This window comes from Ranitomeya variabilis, chromosome 5 (genome assembly GCF_051348905.1).
Source record: "Ranitomeya variabilis isolate aRanVar5 chromosome 5, aRanVar5.hap1, whole genome shotgun sequence".
NCBI classification, from domain to species: Eukaryota; Metazoa; Chordata; class Amphibia; order Anura; family Dendrobatidae; genus Ranitomeya; species Ranitomeya variabilis.
Window position 1 is genome coordinate 428,546,205 of NC_135236.1, and position 19,860 is coordinate 428,566,064.

At 39.5% G+C, this 19,860-nt stretch overlaps 1 pseudogene; it reads left to right on the forward strand.

The window, feature by feature from the left end:
* Window positions 1-2,454: 2,454 nt before the first annotated feature.
* The window catches only part of LOC143775043 (protein FAM200C-like), a 44,808-nt pseudogene continuing 27,402 nt past the window's right edge, over window positions 2,455-19,860 (forward strand).

The following is a 19,860-nucleotide window of genomic DNA, read 5'->3' on the forward strand; positions in this document are numbered from 1 at the left end:
CGCCGCCCCCCAAATCGGAACCAGAGTGACCCCGCCCCCCAAATCGGACCCAGAGTGACCCCGCCCCCCAAATCGGACCCAGAGTGGCCTCAACCCTGAGGGGCTACAACTACCAAACCAGCGCCTGAGGGGCACCCAAGTGTGAAAGTCTTGCAGGGGCAGCCCGGGCACCATTCCAAAGCACTATCTGTAGTTCCTTCAGGAAATACCCATCTAGTTATTATTATCAACATGCATGGCGCCTGCACTTAGTTGAATGCTGTGGGGAAAAAATAAACTTTATTCCCCCTGGTAGCATTCCGTTTCAGTCATGGGGCGGTGCTGGCATGGGTGCAGGCACCGCTCTGAGTATACAGAGTAGCGACTGTAACTACGCCCCTGGCCTTGACTGACAGCCATTCACAATGCAGAACCAGTGTCAGTCAGGGCCCGGGGTGCAGTAACAGCCGGTTACTCAGAGCCATGACTGAACCTGCTCCGTTGCCGCCCCATGAGTGAAACAGGAAAACAGGGGGGATAAAGTTAACTTTCTTCTTGCAGTATTTGGGTAAGTGCAGGTGCTGGGCAGGGTAATAATGCTATTAACTTCATATTTTCAGGTAAATAGTGCTTTTTTTCTGGTGACAGGTTCCTTTAAATAAGAAAATACCCACCTGTATTGTCTGTAAAATGTCAAGCAATGTCAAGAAAAATGTCCAAATACTATACCTAAGTCTGAGTTGCTTCATTATATCCTGCAAAAGAAAAGTTTCTTAGTCAGTGTAAAGGCTTTAATCATGCCATCTCTTTGCTGCTCATGTCTTTAACAGTGGAAAAGGACATTTCCTGTGGTCAAAAAGTACAGGAATGTAGCAGAAGGTTAAACTGAAAGTTTTGAGATGGTCATTACGGCAGTGGTCTACAATATAAAAGAAGTACTATACATCAAAAATTCAAATGTTAAAAAGGAGGTATAGCGCTACATTGAATGAGGTAATTTTCTTTTGTCAAGGAATGGATTATTAATATAAAAGAGACATTGTGTTCAGCAATTCAAAGCAAAATGAATGCGTCTCGTGGTAAGCGAAAGAGGTGCAATGTCATTTTAACAAGTGAGAGAACAGCAGCTGTCTTAATTGAAAGATTGTGCAATAATAGTTCAGTTCTTACACATTTAAATAATTAAAATTGGACCAATAGATTATTCTACAACCACAGAGAGCATTAGAATCATTATTAATACATTCTGTAGCTCTTTTGTTACAAAGATTTCATATTTCATAAGTGAAAGGTGTGGTTGGGTGAGATTGTGAATCTGGATAATTCTATAAAAAAATAAATAAAAAAAAGGTTCATAACCCCTCTTATAATTAACTTAATTGTCAGGGACTGTTTACTTCCTGTTGGGTATAATAAGTTCCAAAGTACTGTACAGAGATGACTAAAAGATATTTTACCTGTTCCCAATAGGATTCACAATTTAGTTTAGGATTGATGTGAATCGAATGTGAGTAGTTTTCTATATACTTGGCCGATATCGGCAAATTTGAACAATTTATGATTCGATTTGCGCAAATCAACAAAGAATGATCAGCCACCATATTACAGAAGATTGCCTCAGCCACATAAGACTCACTTGACCTCAGGCACACAGATATGCCGTCTTCTGCATAATATCTTGTAGCTATAACATTGCATGTTATATAGAGCAGCAAATCAAGAGTGACTATCATAGTCTGAAGGAGGGAATGCAACATTCATTTTAGGGTGATTTAGAATAGAAATAGGATGTCAGAACTCAGAAATCAGAAATAGAGAAGTCCTATCGCTATGGGTGAGTACATTAAGTCTTGGTTTTGCTAACAAAAAAAGTGACTGAAGCAAGGAAAGGGAGGAGAAGATAAATCGGAGACCACATACAGTTGTGTGAAAAAGTGCTTGACCCCTTTCTGATTTCCTATTCCTTTGTATGCTTGTCACACTTAAATGTTTCAGATCACCAAACAAATTTAAATATTAGACAAAGATAACACAAACACAAAATTCAGTTTTTAAATGAAGGTCTTTATTATTAAGGGAAAAAGAAATCCAAACCTGTGAAAAAGTGTTTGCCCCTCCCTTAAAACATAAATTAACTGTTGATTATCACAACTTTGGGCAGCTGAGTTCAAATTCCCTAGCCACATGCAAGCCTGGTTAGTGACACACTTATTCTCAATCAAGAAATCACTTAAATAAGACCAGCCTGACAAAGTGAAGGAGACCAAAAGCTCCTTAAAAGCTAGGCATCATGCTGCGATCCAAATAAATTCTGGAACAAATGAGAGCGTAACTGAGATCTATCAGTCTCAAAAAGGTAATAAGGCCATTTTTTAAGCTTTCTGACTCTAGTGAACCACAGTCAGAACCATTATCCGCAAGTGGAGAAAATATGGAACAGTGGTGAACCTTCCCAAAAGTGATCAGCTGACTAAAATGACCACAAAAAGCTCAGCAATGACTGATCCAACAACATCCAAAGAACTGCAGGCCTCATTTCCTTCAGGTAAGGTCAGTGTTCATGACTACATCATAAGAAGCACTGGGAAAAAATGGCATGCCTGGCAGAGTTCCAAGAAGAAAACCTCTGTTGAGCAATAAAATCATAAGGGCTCATCTCAGTTTTGCCAGAAAGCATCTTGATGATTCACACGGCTTTTGGAAGAATACTCCGTGGACTGATGAGACAAAAGTTCAACTTTTTGGCAGGTGTATGTCGCATTACATCTGGTTTTGAAGTAACATAGCACTGCAGAAAAGGAACATCACACCAACAGTAAAATATGGTGGTGGTTGTGTGATGGTCTGGGCTGTTTTTCTGCTTCAGGACCTGGAAGACTTGCTGTGGTAAATGGAACCATGAATTCTGCTGTCCTGAAGGGGAATGTCCAGCCAACTGCTCTTGATCTCAAGCTGAAGCACACTTGGGTTATGCAGCTGGACAATGATCCAAAACACACCAGTAAGTCCACCTCTGAATGGCTTAAGAAAAATAAAATTAAGATTTTGGAGAGGCCTCATCAAAGTCCTGACTTTAATCCAATTGAGATGTTGTGGCATTGCTGGCCAATGTAATCTGCAAATGAAATCTGGAGCTTCTCAGGCCTACTTGACTGGATCACCCATTTAATATTGGAATATAGAAAAAAGGGAGAAGCAAGGTGCCAGTTTCCAAATAGATCACATGTTCTGTATGATGCAACTTAAAACATTGATAGTGTACATTTTACTTAGCTAATATACACGGGTATTTGAAATATCGGAGTAATGCCTTAATAATATTGCCATTTATGTATATACAGGTACACTATATATATAGATAAATACTAGGATGTCATTGGTTATAAATCAATTCAAGAAATGTGTCCTATTTAATATTCCATGTTCCAAAGTGAGTGGGATTATTGAAAAGTAGAAAGCATTTAGGAACTTCAACATCTCAGCCACAAAGTAGCAGACTACATAAACTGAATGGCACAATGCATAAAAGTCACCAGCACTCTGCTGTCTTAATAACTGCAGATTTCCAAGCCTCCTCTGGATTTAATATCAGCACAACACCAGTGCACCAGGAGCTTCATGGCATGAGTTTACTTGGCAAAGCATCAGTATACAAGCCTTACATCACCAAGTACAGTGCCAAGATTTATATGAAGGGTTGTTAAGAATGTCACCACTCGACTGTGAAGCAATTCTAATGTGCTCTTTGGTGTGATGACTGATGCGTAGCCATCTGCAGACTGATGGACAATTCAAGATTTGTCAGAAGATATTTACCTGCCTAAGTGCAATGTGCCAACTAGAAAGATTGGTAGAGTAGGGAAAATGCCATGGGATTGTTTTTTAGTGGTTGGCTAATCCATTTAGTTCTATTGAAGGTAAAACCTAATGATTCAATATACCAAAACATTTTGGACAATTGTCAACTTTCAGCTTAGTGAGAACAGTTTGTGGATGGCCCTTTGCTGTCCCAGCATGAATGTGCTCCGCAAAGCAAGGTCCATAAAGACATGTTTGGGTGAGTCTACAGTTACAGAACTTGAATGTTCCTTACATAGTCCTGACCTCTAGTCTATCTGACACCACCTTTGAAATGAAAAAAATATATAGATTGAAGATGGAGATTGCAAGCCAGACTCTCTCATCCAACATCAGTGCCTAACTTCACAATGAATGGACAAAAATTCCAACAGACACTCCAAAATGTTGTAGAAACCCTTCCCAGAAGAATGAAAGCTGTTACATCAGCAGCGGGGGACCAACTCCAAATTAATGCCACTGGATTAAGAATGAGATGTCATAAAAGCTTCTGCATGTGTCTCAAATACTTTTGTACATATAGTGTATATCTTTTGAGGTCAGAAATACCTTCTGGAAGAAAAATAAAAAAAGCTATATTTCAGACAGATTTCCACACAATTATATTTTTGATGCAATTTAGTGATATAATGAATAGTATTGTTTATTTGCAATCATCAATCTGTTATCTTTTCTAGGATTCTGAATGAAAACCAATAGTAATCAAAGTCAGGTTTGTCTAATCTTCTCTACTTTTCTCAGATAGCTGCTTACTTATTTGACCTTCATCCTCCAAGGCATATCGGAAGGGTGAGATAAAGCTTCCCTTGTCAAACATAATTATTGTAACCATAAACCCTGTCATATATAATTATCTTATCTGTAAGCACACTGTTAAAACTGGGAAAATATTATCACTATGCGAACATAAACAAACACACTTTAATTAAAACTATATATTTACATAGCACTATGTGCATAAATGAATTCATGTGGACACAGTTCATGTCCTTCGTGGAATCTTAGAAGCTGCTCTATGGGTCTTAGAGATTTATAGTTGGCAAAGATTATAGGGAAACTTTTATGCTCTCATCTTATGTCTATACTCCAATCACTCCTTGTATTTGGTAACAATAACGTACACGCAGATCTTAAAGCATCAGTAAGCTTACATTTTTTTTACATGCTAATGTGACTTCTTTCTTCCACCAAAAATTCGGTATTCTTGTTAACATTGTTACATAACATATTCATCCCGTTGACTGTTATTTTTGCACATAAAAAAAGTATAAATAAGTATGATAACTTTCTTAAATTTAACTTCACACATTTATATATAAAAGTAGCATTAAGACATTCACTGATACTAACCTGAAACCTAGACTAGGCTTCTTAAATAAATATGTTTCTTCAAAGGACAATAAAGTGACTGCTTTGCTGAACGTGATCCATGTTTTTAAGGAGCACATCTGTTATACCAGGTGTATCCATAAAAAGGAAGGAAAATAACTTTGGTCCTTGCATTTAGCAATGTTTATTAGCTTCCAACAGAGCAAGGAATGCTTAATTTATGCTGTTTAACAGTGAACATCAAAAATGTTTTTTTTATTAGCCAGTGCATAGATAAAAGGGATCAGAGCTCTCTACTTTTGTGTCGATTATTGTTTGTGTGTTATTTCGCCTGTAGTGACCTATGTAAAGAGAAATGTTTGCTCATGGATATCCGGGAAACTTTAGGGAATAATATTGGCAAGAATACAATTTATTATACAAAGTAATATTCATTTAAAGTGTACCTTTCATTTGAGTACAACTATGTAAAGCTTGATTTTGTACGTGGTCTGTCATACAATAAAGCCATGTGTTCCCGTTATGATGTAGCTGAAAACTGAATTCCAAGAATCAATGTAAATACCACAATTTAGGAAAAATGGTTTAATCCCATTGTGTTTGAAAGTTCTTTTAGAGAATTATTTCTAGGAAATTGGTTTGAACTGTTTATACAGAGAACCATGATCTCCGGACTTGGCTCAGAGACAGATTTACCATTTTAGACCATATCTGGTCTTTGTAAAAGGGCACCTGGTCGTGAGGTTAAAATTACTTTATGGGTAATGCAATGGGTCATTGCAAGCAATGTAAGTCTACGCTGTAAATTATATCTTCCTGGAGTCCATTGTATGCTCACTGAATGCTGATGTATATTCCTACTCTGGTCAATATGAACTTTCAAGTATTACATTGATTGCCATTCATTTAAATGGCTGGTAAATAATCCTACATTTCTTGTGTCATTGCACAGTAAATATATGACACCTTAGAGTTTCTTCTAGCAAATTGTTAAGGGATTATTATACTAAATATTATATCATTTTCTGACTGTTTAAACCATGAAAACTCTTCTAAATGATCAATTCCATTAATCCTTTCACAATCTTAAATTGGCAATGAAAATAGAAATAAAAGAGCCAAACAAACCCAAAAACATTAAAAGAAATCTACCAGAAGGTTGCTGGTGTCTGGTGGCAGCATTATGTAGGAGCAGAAACTCTGATTCCATTCTGTGCACATTGTTCATAGTCAACTTGCCAATAACAGGAGGTGTATCACTAATATTTAGCTTGTGATTATGGAGAACTACATGGCAGTTAGTTTACTAGTCCTGTATTGATAATCCCCTGCTGATAAAACAGTGATTTTATCAAAACTAGAGCAAGCAGCCCAGTAAGTAACACATCACTGGCCTCTGTCTCTACATTGTTCTGCTCTCAGACTGGGTGACAAAAGCATGGTGACAGATTTGTTTTAACATCCTCAATGAGCAAAAACATTGGATATTACCATTTACCCCTGTATTACTTTGAATACTATCTGATAAATCGATTTAGGCTACCAGCAGTATTACAGGAATGCAATTAATAAGTCAAATACACATTTACAAAAATGCACATTTACAAAATTCCACCATGCCTATCACCATGTTTAGAAAACACTCTTTACGTATCCAGCATTTGTGTTTGTAGGCATCCTCTGCAAAAACGTAAGTCATATATACAAAATATTATATTTTTTTAATGAAAACCAACAGGTAATTGGCAATAATAGTTGTGAGTCATGCATCAATTGTCTGAAAATCAACATATTGTGAATTATGGGGAAGACAAATGGATATCTTATGTCCAATTAAACATTCAAGTTAAAGTATTGCAACGTGTATGGTCACCTGAAGGGGATTAACTAAGGATAGAAGAAAAGTGTTTTTTTTTCCAGAAATACAGTGTGTCCGTAAAGTCATGGCGCACTTTTATAGTTTACATTTTGGCGCCCTTTCTCTGGCTCAATCATATCAGACCTGTTCATGAAGAGAGATAACAAGAACCAATCAAACAACACAAACTCATTTAAGCTGTTGCTGAGCTCCCAATCAGATTAACCCCTGATAAACTGAACTCTGATTAATACACTGCCAGGTCTGTGACATCATGAAACCACGAGTTTATGCTATCGTTTGGATGCGTGTAGGGCAACAAATGGAGCTCACATCATACTGATAGGTATGAATCTGGGAGAGTTTTTCTTTTATTTGGAGCAGATTTCACATTTCTATCATCTTTCGTTGCTTTCCAGTGACTGGTCAAAAGTGCACCATGACTTTACGGACACACTGTAGAGATATTCATTACTATGAGCTGTGCCTTTTATTGTAGCTCAGCTTTTTTATTGTAGCTCAGTCATTTAAATAGGCCACATTGTTATACATCACCCACGGACAAGAGTGGTGCAATATATGGAAATTTAAAAAAAAACAACTATTTTTTCTAAAACCAGAGAGCTCTTTCCTCAAGGTAACAGCAATTTTTCATAATTTTTCAAGGGTGGAAAACTTAATTTTAAATAGTCTTATCTGAAGACAGTGAAAATACAATCCTAATTCATCACAAACAAAAGCTGGTAATGCATAATTCATCCCTGTTCATGAAACATCAATATATCTAGCAAAGCTTCACAATAAACTGATATAATCAGTGTGGATGTTATTTTTTTCCCTCTGAAATGGCTTCTTTGCAAATTTATAACATAAAATTGAATGACAGTATGTTCTTATAATTAACATTATATATGGTTTATACTAAAATTGAAAAAAAGGATGTAAAAAGTATATATAAAAAAATATGATAATAATAAAGTTTTCAAGATTGCAAAAGTTTTGTCCTTAGGCACACAGTTTATTGAACGTCTAGAGATTTGAACTTAGTAAAGAATGGGAGCTGGCAATATGTTCTTATTTGTTTGTTTGTTTATGTTTTGTCAGAGACATGAGCACATTACATTTCTTTCTGCATACTTCAGGTTGTATTTTGGAAAATCAAATACATGAAAAATAGACAATACACAGTAATCTATTTTTTATTACTAAAAGAGCGTGTGGAAACACTAGAGAAAGATAGTAGATCTGAGAGACAGGCGAATGGTGATAGCTATAAAAGATATTCTTAGAAGTGATATACCCACAATTCAAGTGACTGGCAGTTTTCCAAATCTTTATTTCTAGGTCTTAAAAATGATATGTGCATAGACATCACAGAAAGGGTTTTATGTTGAAAATCACTATAACTAAGGACAGATGTGATTGGAATCTGGAAGGGGACATTCATCTTGACTTAAGTAGAATTGTTACAAGTTGTGTTCTTAGGGTGTTTTGAACTTGGAAAGGTTTAACATAAAGAAAAAAAGTCACCATTATTTCCAGGTATTTTCGGTGTTAGAAAGGTTCATATGACATATTTTCCAAAGAAAAATAGACACGCAAGAAAAGAATGAATATATTTAAGATAACTGCATTTTTGTAAAAAAAAAAAGTGTAATCCCTTGTATTACTGGCATAATAGCGTTCAAGGAAAAAACTATTGAATGCGCTATGGAAGTTTGCTCTAAGGGGCTTATTCAAGATGATTGAACATAAGTTCAAGCAAATCTTAAATAAGCCCTGGCTTTCACAGATTTCATAAAATGTCTCTGGGTTAGATTTATATACAACTTGGAAGATTACCAAATACCTTTCAGTCATTTTTTTCTTCTCACACAATGCAGTTTAGGCATTTTGCTCAGCCTTTGTGTGGACATTTACTATTAGTCATGGCTTTAGGAGATAGAACTTTTAATTTCTACTGTAATTATTGAAGGGATAAAGCAAGATTAGAGTTTTAAAATGCCACTACCTATGCAGAAGCTGTTTAGTTAAAATAGAATTTTTTTCTGTAGTTCTTTGGGATTGTCTCTTACTAGTTAAAAATATCTATCTCCTCCCCCTCAAAAGAAAATACCCCACTAATGGAGTCCTGGAGTCCTTATTCATGAGTTGTTCTCTTTATGGTATATCATCTAATTGATATAGGCAGTGAAATTAGTTATTTGCATATTTATTTCACTATTTATTTCACTATTAATTTAAAGAAATTACTTTACATCTTCTTGCTTTATCTTATATATATCTAATTTTATTGAGAATACAACACTATCACTTATTTGATATCTCCTTTTCCTTTACATTTGTGATTAACTTTCTTTAGTGTATTCAGGGCTGGCTCCAGGTTTTTGAGGGCCCCGGGTGAAAGAGTCTCAGTGGGCCCACCTCTTTAACACATACCACGATTCATGATGCACAGATTCAGCAGAGAAATATAGCACAGCCAAGTAGCGTATAACACAGCCCACGTAGTATATAACACAGCCCACGTAGTATATAGCACAGCCACATAGTATATAACACAGCCATGTAGTATATAGCAGCCACGTAGTATATTGCCCAGCCACGTAGTATATAGCACAGTCCACGTAGTAAATAGCACAGCCACGTAGTATATTGCCGAGCCACGTAGTATATTGCCCAGACACGTAGTATATAGCAGACACGTAGTATATAGCACAGACACGTAGTATATTGCCCAGCCACGTAATATATTGCCCAGACACGTAGTACATAGCAGACACGTAGTATATAGCACAGACACGTAGTATATTGCCCAGCCACGTAATATATTGCACAACCACGTAGTATATTGCCCAGCCATGTAGTATATTGCCCAGCCACGTAGTATATTGCACAGCCACGTAGTATAAAGCACAAAGACATAGTATATAACACTGCCCATGCAGTATATAACACAGGCCACGTAGTATAGAGCACAGTGATGTAGTATATTGCCCAGTCACGTAATATATACCACAGCCACGTAGTATATAGCACAGCCCACATAGTATATAGCAATGTTGGCACCATATCCCTGTTTAAAAAAGAATTAAAATAAAAAATAGTTACATACTCACCCTCCGTTGGCACCCGGATCCAGCCCAGGCGTTTACCGATGCTCCTCGCGACACTCCGGTCCCAAGAGTGCATTGCAGTCTTGTGAGATGATGACGTAGCAGTCTCGCAAGAATTTCAGGAAATTTGACTCAAAGTTTATCCTCTGCTGATTGGTCTGCTCATCTTTACTTATAGTACTAATATTATGTTAATATGTTACTCAGTGCCTGCAAAGAAATGTTTTTCCCCCAGCATTTACGCACTAGCACCAATAACCCACCAGCACCATGAAATATCAGATTTTATGCAAATCAACTGTTGGGACACTAAATTAGTACTTGGGGCTTGTTCTCCACTACTTATACATGCTCACTATCAACAAAGGATATACCTGTTCCCAAGTGAAAATAGCTGTTTACAAGGGTCCATCAAGCACAGCAGTTCTCAATCCGTGGGTCGTGACCCCTTTGGGGGTCGAATGACCCTTTCACATGGATCGTCTAGACCATGGGAAAACACATATTTCCAATGGTCTTAGGAACCGAGACACCACTCCTCTATCTTTCTCTTGGTGGGTCCACCCACATGCAGATAAGTGCACATACGAGTACCCGGCGTGATGACCTCACCATGCCAACCCCATCATATGCACCCCATACAAATACAGGTGTTTGTGACAGGGTTAGCACCATAATGTACATATGTGGACCAGCAACACATGTGTAGAGAGCAGCTGCTGTGTTGAAAGCAGCAGTATTGGAGGTAAAACAACACTTCATGAATTATAATTTCCAGGTAAATGTAAATTCATGTACTGTAAAATCATCAACTACTGCTGAAAAAATATCTCTGCCATGGCAACAATCTGGATGTTGATCGGTCTTTTTATATTCAGCTGTGGTTGATGTGAATACTGCCCCCTTGTGATAGTAACAGGTATGTAAAAAAACAACAGCGAGAATGGTAAAATATGGGAAACTTTAAAGGACTGTATTGACTGAACAATGCCAAGTATTATCTTTTGTATTATTAAAGAAATTGTTATATATTATTTTTATTAGCATACCATCCCATGACAATGGAACTTGTAGAGAAGAACGTTAAGAAAAGAAAATATAGTGAGGACTTTTACAGTATGGTTTTACCTCTATAAATACAACAGGAATTGAGAAATTTCAATGTGTTATTTGTTGTGAAGTTCTATCAGCCGAATCTATGAGGCTGAACAAACTGAAAAGCCATTTTGATTGCCAGTATCCTTGCTTTGCTGGCAAGGAAACCAACTATTTCAGAAGCAAAGCTGATGGACTCAAAAAAGCTGGATTTGACACTGGTGGCAAGTACCACAAACAAATTGTAGCAGCCATTGAAGCTTCTTATTTGGCGGCACTCAGAATCACCAGAGCTATGAAGCCTCACACCATTGCTGAGGATTTACTGTTGTCAGCGGCCAAGACATTGTTTGAGTTATGATCGGAGATTAATTTGTTACGAAATTGAATGCAATTTCCTTATCTAACATAAACAAATGGGGGCACCACGGTCACTGGGACCAAGGCCTGAAAAAAGCCATATATATACTAAGAGAAAAAGGTAGGCCTTATAAACGGGAGTCACCACTAGTATAAATAAATAAATACAGCTTTATTAAACATATATGCAGGAAACAAAACACACTAAAAACATTTAAAACAACAGAGGGATAAACAATACCCCCATGTTAACACAAAGCCTATAATAAGGCAAAGAACCGCACCTCCCACTGCAGGGTATAATTCACATCTTGTGGCATTGATGGTATTGTTTATTCATGGTGCTTAATATGATTATCTTTTGAGACTGGCCAGGTTGCAATTATATATTTGTGCCATTCAGGTATTATTGTACTACTGACATGTGAATTATACCCTGCAGTGGGAGGTGCAGTTCTTTGCCTTATTATAGGCTTTGTGTTAACATGGGGGTATTGTTTATCCCTCTGTTGTTTTAAATGTTTTTAGTGTGTTTTGTTTCCTGCATATATGTTTAATAAAGCTGTATTTATTTATTTATACTAGTGGTGACTCCCGTTTATAAGGCCTACCTTTTTCTCTTAGTATATATATTTCCTTATCTAACAACACTGTCTGCCGAAGAATAGATTACATACCTGCTGATATTCTTGACCAGGTAATCCAGAAAATTAAATCTGCTCTTCTTCCAATATTTAGTATCCAGCTTGATAAATCTATAAATGTTGCAAACTGTTCACAGTTACTGGTTTACGTGATGTATTTTAATGATGGCGACTTTAAAGATGAGTTTTTTTATTTGTAAACATCTTGAAACGACTACTGCAAATGATGTATTTGACACTGTTGGTTCATTTCTGAAAGAGCATAAGATCTTTTGGGAAATGGTATTGTGGTACTTGCACAGATAGTGATCCAACTATGCTAGGATGTTCATCTGGATTTCAACATCTGGTACTGAATAAGTCACCAAAAATCATCGGAACTCACTCTATGATTCATCAACAAAGACGCTTCCACAAGAGTTGCAAGAAGTAATGAAAAGCATCATAAGTTCTGTCAATTTTGTAAAGGTGATCTCCTTAAACGTTCAACTTTTTTCACAACTGTGCATCGAGTTGGATGCGCTGAAAAATGCTCTACTATTTCACACTGAAATTAGATGGTTGTCCAAGGGAAAAGTTTTAAAATGTATTTTTGAGCTTTGCGATGAACACAAAATGTTTATTAATCAGAAAGCAACACCGCATTTCAACGCACTTTTCAACGCTAAAAGTGAAATGCAGAAAATAGCTTACTTGATTGACATCTTTGCCATCTTGAATGAGTTAAATTTATCACTGCAAGGACCAAATGCAACATGCCTCCATTTGTCTGAAAAGATCCGATCATTCCAAATGAAATTTCAGCTTTGTCAAAAATAATTGGAAAAAAAAAAATTTTCATGTTGCCTATCTTACCTACTTTCTTAGATGAACATGACATTGAACCAGACAAAAGGATTATGATGATAATTTCTGCGAAAGAACGCTTGCCCAGGATTGCAGATGAAATTTCATTGTACTTTCCAAATCACACTGACACAACATTTGCACTTGCCTGTAGCCCATTCACAGTCAAAGTTGGAGATGTTCCTGACACAGCACAAGAGGAGTTCATTGAACATATTAACAGCGATTAGTGTTGAGCGATACCTTCCGATATCGGAAAGTATCGGTATCGGAAAGTATCGGCCGATACCGTCAAAGTATCGGATCTAATCCGATACCGATACCCGATCCCAATGCAAGTCAATGGGACGAAAATATCGGAATTAAAATAAACCCTTTCTTTCCTTGTAGGTTAATTCTACATGAAGGAAAACAACTAAGAATAATGTAGGATGTATTGGGGGAGGTGGCGGAGACATTAAAGGCACAGAGGTTTAGCCCAATCAAATAGAATAGCAGGATTTGTATTTTTTTTTATGACGTTCGGCGTTAGAAAGATTTTGACTGTTATTTTTTTTTATTTTATTTTGTCAGATATTGATGTTTCACTACTTCCACGCCCTTCACCTTCTTTTTTACTTCTCCCACACTTTCTTCTTCATTATCCTCATCATCAGCTTCTTTGACATCAACTTCTTCACCTTATTCATCTTCTTCTTCATCTTCTACCTATTATTTTTTTTGTTACATTGTTCATATTCTTTTTATTTTACTATTATCTTCTTCATATTCTACTTCTTCATCATATTCTTATTTGTGACAGGCATTCCCGTAGTTGTTATCTATAAAAGTTTGAAGATTACACCTTCCGTTCTGCCTGTCACAAAACAGTTACATTTGTCCGCGTTCAGTTTGGCCTGCAGCATCAGGCTTTATCCAGGGGCACCACGAGGAGAAACGGACTCACCCCCATACACTGCTTAGTCTTCTTCTGCTTATAACTTAGATAATATCTTTTGCTCTGATATTTAGTCTTATGCTTAATGTTCTTCTGCTCTTTGTTCTGCAGCCTCTTGTTCTTCTGCTTCTCGGTCTTCCAGGTCGTCGTCGTCTCCAGGGTCGTCGTCTCCGGGGTCGTCGTCATCGGGGTGGTCTTCAGGGTCATCGTCTCCAGGGTCGTCGTCATCACGGTGGTTGTCGTCTCCGGGGTCGTCGTCATCGGGGTGGTCTTCAGGGTCATCGTCTCCAGGGTCGTCGTCATCACGGTGGTTGTCGTCTCTGGTGTCGTCGTCATCTTAGGGGTGGTCTTCCGGGTCATCGTGTTTAGTCTCTTGAACTTGGAAATGTAGCAGAAGGTACAAGAAGGCTGAGAAAATGCCGAGAAACAGCTGATGGAACTGGAACTCAGATGGCTACCCGAAGGTCCAAGAGCCAATGGAACTACCGAGGACCAGCTGACGTTACTGGAACCCGGTTACTAAGCAGGAGGTACCCGTGCCTGAAAGCACTACCAAGGACCACCTGACGTTGGTGGAACTCGGATACCCAGAGGGAGGCACCTAAGCCAAAGGCTCTGCCCGGAACCAGCTGACGGTACTGGAACCAGGATGGGGAGCAGAAGGTACAAGAGCAAAAGACACTGCCGAGAACCAGCTGACGGTGCTGGAACCCGGATGGGTAGCCGAAGGTCCAAGAGCCAATGGAACTACCGAGGACCAGCTGACGTTACTGGAACCCGGTTACTAAGCAGGAGGTACCCGTGCCTGAAAGCACTACCAAGGACCACCTGACGTTGGTGGAACTCGGATACCCAGAGGGAGGCACCTAAGCCAAAGGCTCTGCCCGGAACCAGCTGACGGTGCTGGAACCAGGATGGGGACCTATTCAAGCTTGTCTTCCTAGAGCCCCAACTAGCAGTGTTGGAGCCCGGGGTCAGCAGGAGGAGGAGAGGGAGCAGAGTGTAGGCCGAAGCCTGCACTAGCGGCAGCTTTGGGTCTGTTGTGCCGGCGTGGCTGTTGCAGGACACATTGCTGGCTGCACAGCAGGGGAACAGCTGGCGGTGCTGAACCCCACTGACACATTGGCTGGTGTTTGGCTCTGTGCAGCTAGCAGTACCGGGCCCCAACTGGCGGTGTTGGAGCCCGGGCTCTGCAGGGGGAGCAGAGTGTAGGCCGAAGCCTAATCGAACCAATTTCAAAGGTAACCTTTAACCCCCCCCTCAGGGGTTACAAAGTAGAAGAGCCACAGCTTATGCAGCAGTAGTGCTGCACAAGTCAAAGGTTGCTCTTTTAATTTTTCTCCTTGCACACGCTGAATGAAACACGTATAACATTTATCCCTTTATACAGTCAAACTGTGTTGGAGGCGCGAGTTCCCTTTGTAATGAGACGCAGCACAGATGTCAAGAATCCCACCTTGGTGCTGGGTGCAGCCTCCTGAGCGTTGTTATTTGCTGTGCAGGAGTCTGCGCTGTCGTGTTATCCCCTGGCCTAGCGCTGTTAGCGCTGCCCATCTTCTGACATCATTTAATGTCGGCCGGTGCGGTTCGCGATGACCATGAATCCCAGCCCCGCAGTGTCTTAACATTGTTAAAACACTGCGGGTCTGGGATTCATGGCCTGGCGCAGCACATATGTTCGCCTCTCACACTCGGGTCCTTACACCCGCTTCAGACTGTGCAGCGTCAGCTGATCCCTTATCGCATGCCACGGCCATGAAGCCGCACAGTCTGAAGAAGGCGGAAGGAGATGAGGGACAGGCGAACTGATGCACTGATCATGCCCGTCAATCACACCCTCGCAGTCCCAATAAATAAGACACCGAGGGGCGTTGTGTGGGTCAGGGCGGCCGCAGAGGCGCAGGCAGCCAAACAATGATGCCAGAAGACGGGCAGCGCTACCAAGGGGGTTGCAGCGTGTCATTACAAAGGAAAGTCACACCCCCGGGACGGTTAAATGGTCACACAGAGGACACATTTCAGACGTGTTTTCAGTTCCACATGTGCGAGGAGAATACGTTTATGAGCCACCTTGCACACATGCAGCATTACCGCTGTACAAGGTGGCCTTAAAAACGTACAAACGCCTGGGGGAGGGGGGACAGGTTCCCTTCAATTTCAGTTCTTGTGTCTGCGTGGCTTTTGAAAAACCAAAAAAACGTACTATCCTTAAAACGATATTTTATTAAATTGTCTAAAATTCCAATAAAGAAGACTCAAATGTATGCAATCAACATCAGCCAACTGGGTTGGGTAAGCTAGAAAAATAGGGAAGAGATAGCAGATATGCCTGACACAGTCCCTGTAGGTGGCCCTAAAGTATCTTAGACCTACCTACCAGCGGAGGTTGGCACCCTAGATTTCGATATGGCGCCCCCGCTCACCGTCGACTGTCCCTTCTCACCCTAGTAGGGTCCTACTTGCTACCCACACCCAGGTACCCACAGACATACACACACAAATTGACCACTAGGTCACACTAACCAAAAAACGTGAAAAAGTGAAAAAAGAAAAAAGTGAACGAAAAATTCTAAAAACACTGCAGACATTGCTGCATAAATGCACTAAATAGCATGTACCCCACAGTTACCTCAAAGAAATTTTTGAAGAAATATATAAATAGTGCAGAGCTATGGGGTACAGCAGGGCACAGTTGGAGTGTGCTCAGTTGAATATTCAGAGGTCATGAGTAGTGAAGCCTCTAATAGATGTAGCAATAGGTCACTATCTTTGTTAGTGGTTGATGACCTAGAAATCATAGACAGACCAATAAGACTAATGTACAGAGTGGATCCCTAAGCAAAATTGCACCCCTCCGAAAAAGGTTAGCAGATATATGAGTACACTCAATGGATGTAATTATGTTGTTGGGTGATATATATATATTACACCCTAAGTTTGTCCAAAAATAAACAGAACAAAATATTCAACAAAAACCAAAAAACAAAATAAACCCAAATGAAAAAATTATCTGCCTTATAGGGTATCACATATAGTATTTCTCATTTAGTTTAAGGGCTAAATGCACATCAGAATACAGAAACGACTGAGAACCATCCCTCATTACTCTCTCTATATTGGATAATCTGATAAACTTTTATTACTATGAGTAGCATATTAGTCTGCACTCTAGATGCCATACGAGTTCCGCATCTTATACCATAGAAAAAATTAGCAAAACATTAAACAAAGTCAGAAAAAAGAAGGAACACAAAACAAATTGGTATCACATATAGTGTCTCTCAATTGCGTTAGATTAATGCATCTAGAAGCCCAAAATATCTGAGGCCAATCCCTTATAGGATATCACATATAGTATTTCTCATTTAGTTTAAGGGCTAATGCACATCAGAGTACAGAAACGGCTAAGAACCATCCCTCATTACCCTCTCTATAATGAATAATCTGATACACTTTTGTTAGTATAAGTAGCATATTAGTCTGCACTCTAGATGCCATACGAGTTCCGCATCTTATACCAGAGAAAAAATTAGCAAAATATTAAACAAAATCAGAAAAAAGAAAGAAACACAAAACAAATTGGTATAGTGTCTCTCAATAACGTTAGATTAGTGCATCTACAAGCCCAAAATGTCTGAGGCCAATCCCTCATTGCTGTCCTATAAGCAAGTACTGTACTTGGTCTGTCTTGACAGAGAAACATAAGGAAAAAAAACTTATCTGAGTAGGTGACATATTCAGTCCCATCTCGCCATCCCTACGCGTTTCGCCCCTTCCCAGTTTAGGGGCTCATCAGGGGATAAATTCGGGTATAGCAGCAATGGCTTCAGAAATCTAGCAACAATGGCTACAAGAAGTGGATTACAGCGTGCGGAAGTAGCAGATGCTATTCTTAATGACTCAGGTTACCGTAATGCTTAGAAACAAATGTCTTATCTTATTTTTAGCAAGGCGGCATTACCGTAATGCTTAGAAACAAATGTCTTATCTTATTTTTAGCAAGGCGGCATTACAGAGTGTCTGCGCCGCTCTTAGATACAATATGCCTCGTGGCCATAAGTGCCTCCCCACAGAGTCACATTCCAACCCGGGCCTCCCGGGAGCTTGATACGCAGACTGCGTGTCACCAGTTCGACATACGCAGTGCTCAGAAAATGCTCATAGACAATGCGTGTCACCAATAGGTAGTCCCAGCACCACTCAGGCGTGCTAATTCTGCCCAATGCGGCTGGGACCCTACATCACATGCCTTACGGCGCTCCCAGAATAGTGGAACGCAAGTCCGTGTCAGCAGATGCCGACATACGCACTGGCTCACTTCAAATCTTATATGAGCCTATCTGCCAATTTTCGGTATCAACTCATGAAAGTACTGCTGGCCCATATTTTTAGAGCATGTACATTGGCATAGGATGAAGGGGGAAAGATCTAAACATATCTTCCAATAATAAAGAAAGAATTGAGCATATTTCATAATTCCATATCCAATACTTCTAAGTTACAATGCATACTCAATATCAGTAGTCTTCTGTATGCTACCGGCCTTAAATGCCCAGAATAACACCAGATAATGTCATATACATTGCTACCATTACTCCGCACACACCACTGTAGTATGTATATCATGTTTTTTTAAAAAGGCATATAAGCCCACATTAAGAGGCCATCTAACCTCTGCTGATGACAATATCACTGTTGGGGAAAGAGATAACCCACAGTGTCTTTAGACTCACTGTTAGTCAATAAAATGGACCAAAAGGGTTATCTTCCAGACTTTAGATCCTTTACACGAGCAGTCCTAAATGAAGCAGGTATATGTCAGTTGTTCATTGAGCCCACCAGGGCTCATACTCTCCAGCCAAAAGATCCATCTACATTCTCTCTGGAGGATCTTATTGTCCCAGTCTCCTTGTCTGATAGATGGATATATCACCTCAATGATTTTAAACGAGATGCATCAACATCCCCATTATGTACAGAGTTTACATGTCTGGCTAGAGGAGAATCTCGCCCATGTCTTATGTCTCCCAAATGCTCGCCCATTCTGACCCGCAGTTGTCGCTTAGTTTTCCCTACGTAATCCATGGGACAAGAGCACGTACAGACATAGACAACACCCTCCATTTTGCAATTACCAAATTGTCTGTTTTTATATATCCTTTTAGTCACTGAGCTCTGAAACGTAGTGGAAGGTGCAATATGATTGCAGAAGCTACAGTGGCCACATCTGAAGGTCCCTACAGATCTATTCGCCAGCCATGTCTCTTTAGTTTTTGGTGGATTATAGTGGCTATCAACCACCATATCTCGAATGGACCTACCCCTCCTGTAGGTGACAGACGGATAGGGGGAGATCCATCTATTAAGATCTGGGTCTGTTCTTAAAATCCCCCAGTATTTCCTTAATATATTCATCACCCTTTCCTGTTGATCATCAAAGGTACCGATCAGTCTTGTTATAGGGGTCTCATTATCTTTATTACGGGGATGAAGCAATGTTGTCCTTTCTCTATTTTCAGCATGTTTATTTGCTTCCTTAAGTAATGTCCTGGGATATCCACGATCCGTGAATCTTTTTTCCAGATCCCTTGCTTTGTTATGATAGTCCCCATTTTCGGAGCAGTTTCTCCTTAATCTCAGGAACTGCCCTTTTGGTATCCCTCTTTTCAATGAGGTAGGGTGATAACTTTCCCACCTTAATAGGCCATTAGCCGCCGTTGGCTTACGGAAAAGGGTAGTTCTTATTGAGCCATTGTCTTCAATGGACAATTTCACATCGAGAAATGAAATCTCTCTTCCTCCCACCTCATACGTGAACCTGAGACCTAACTGGTTCTC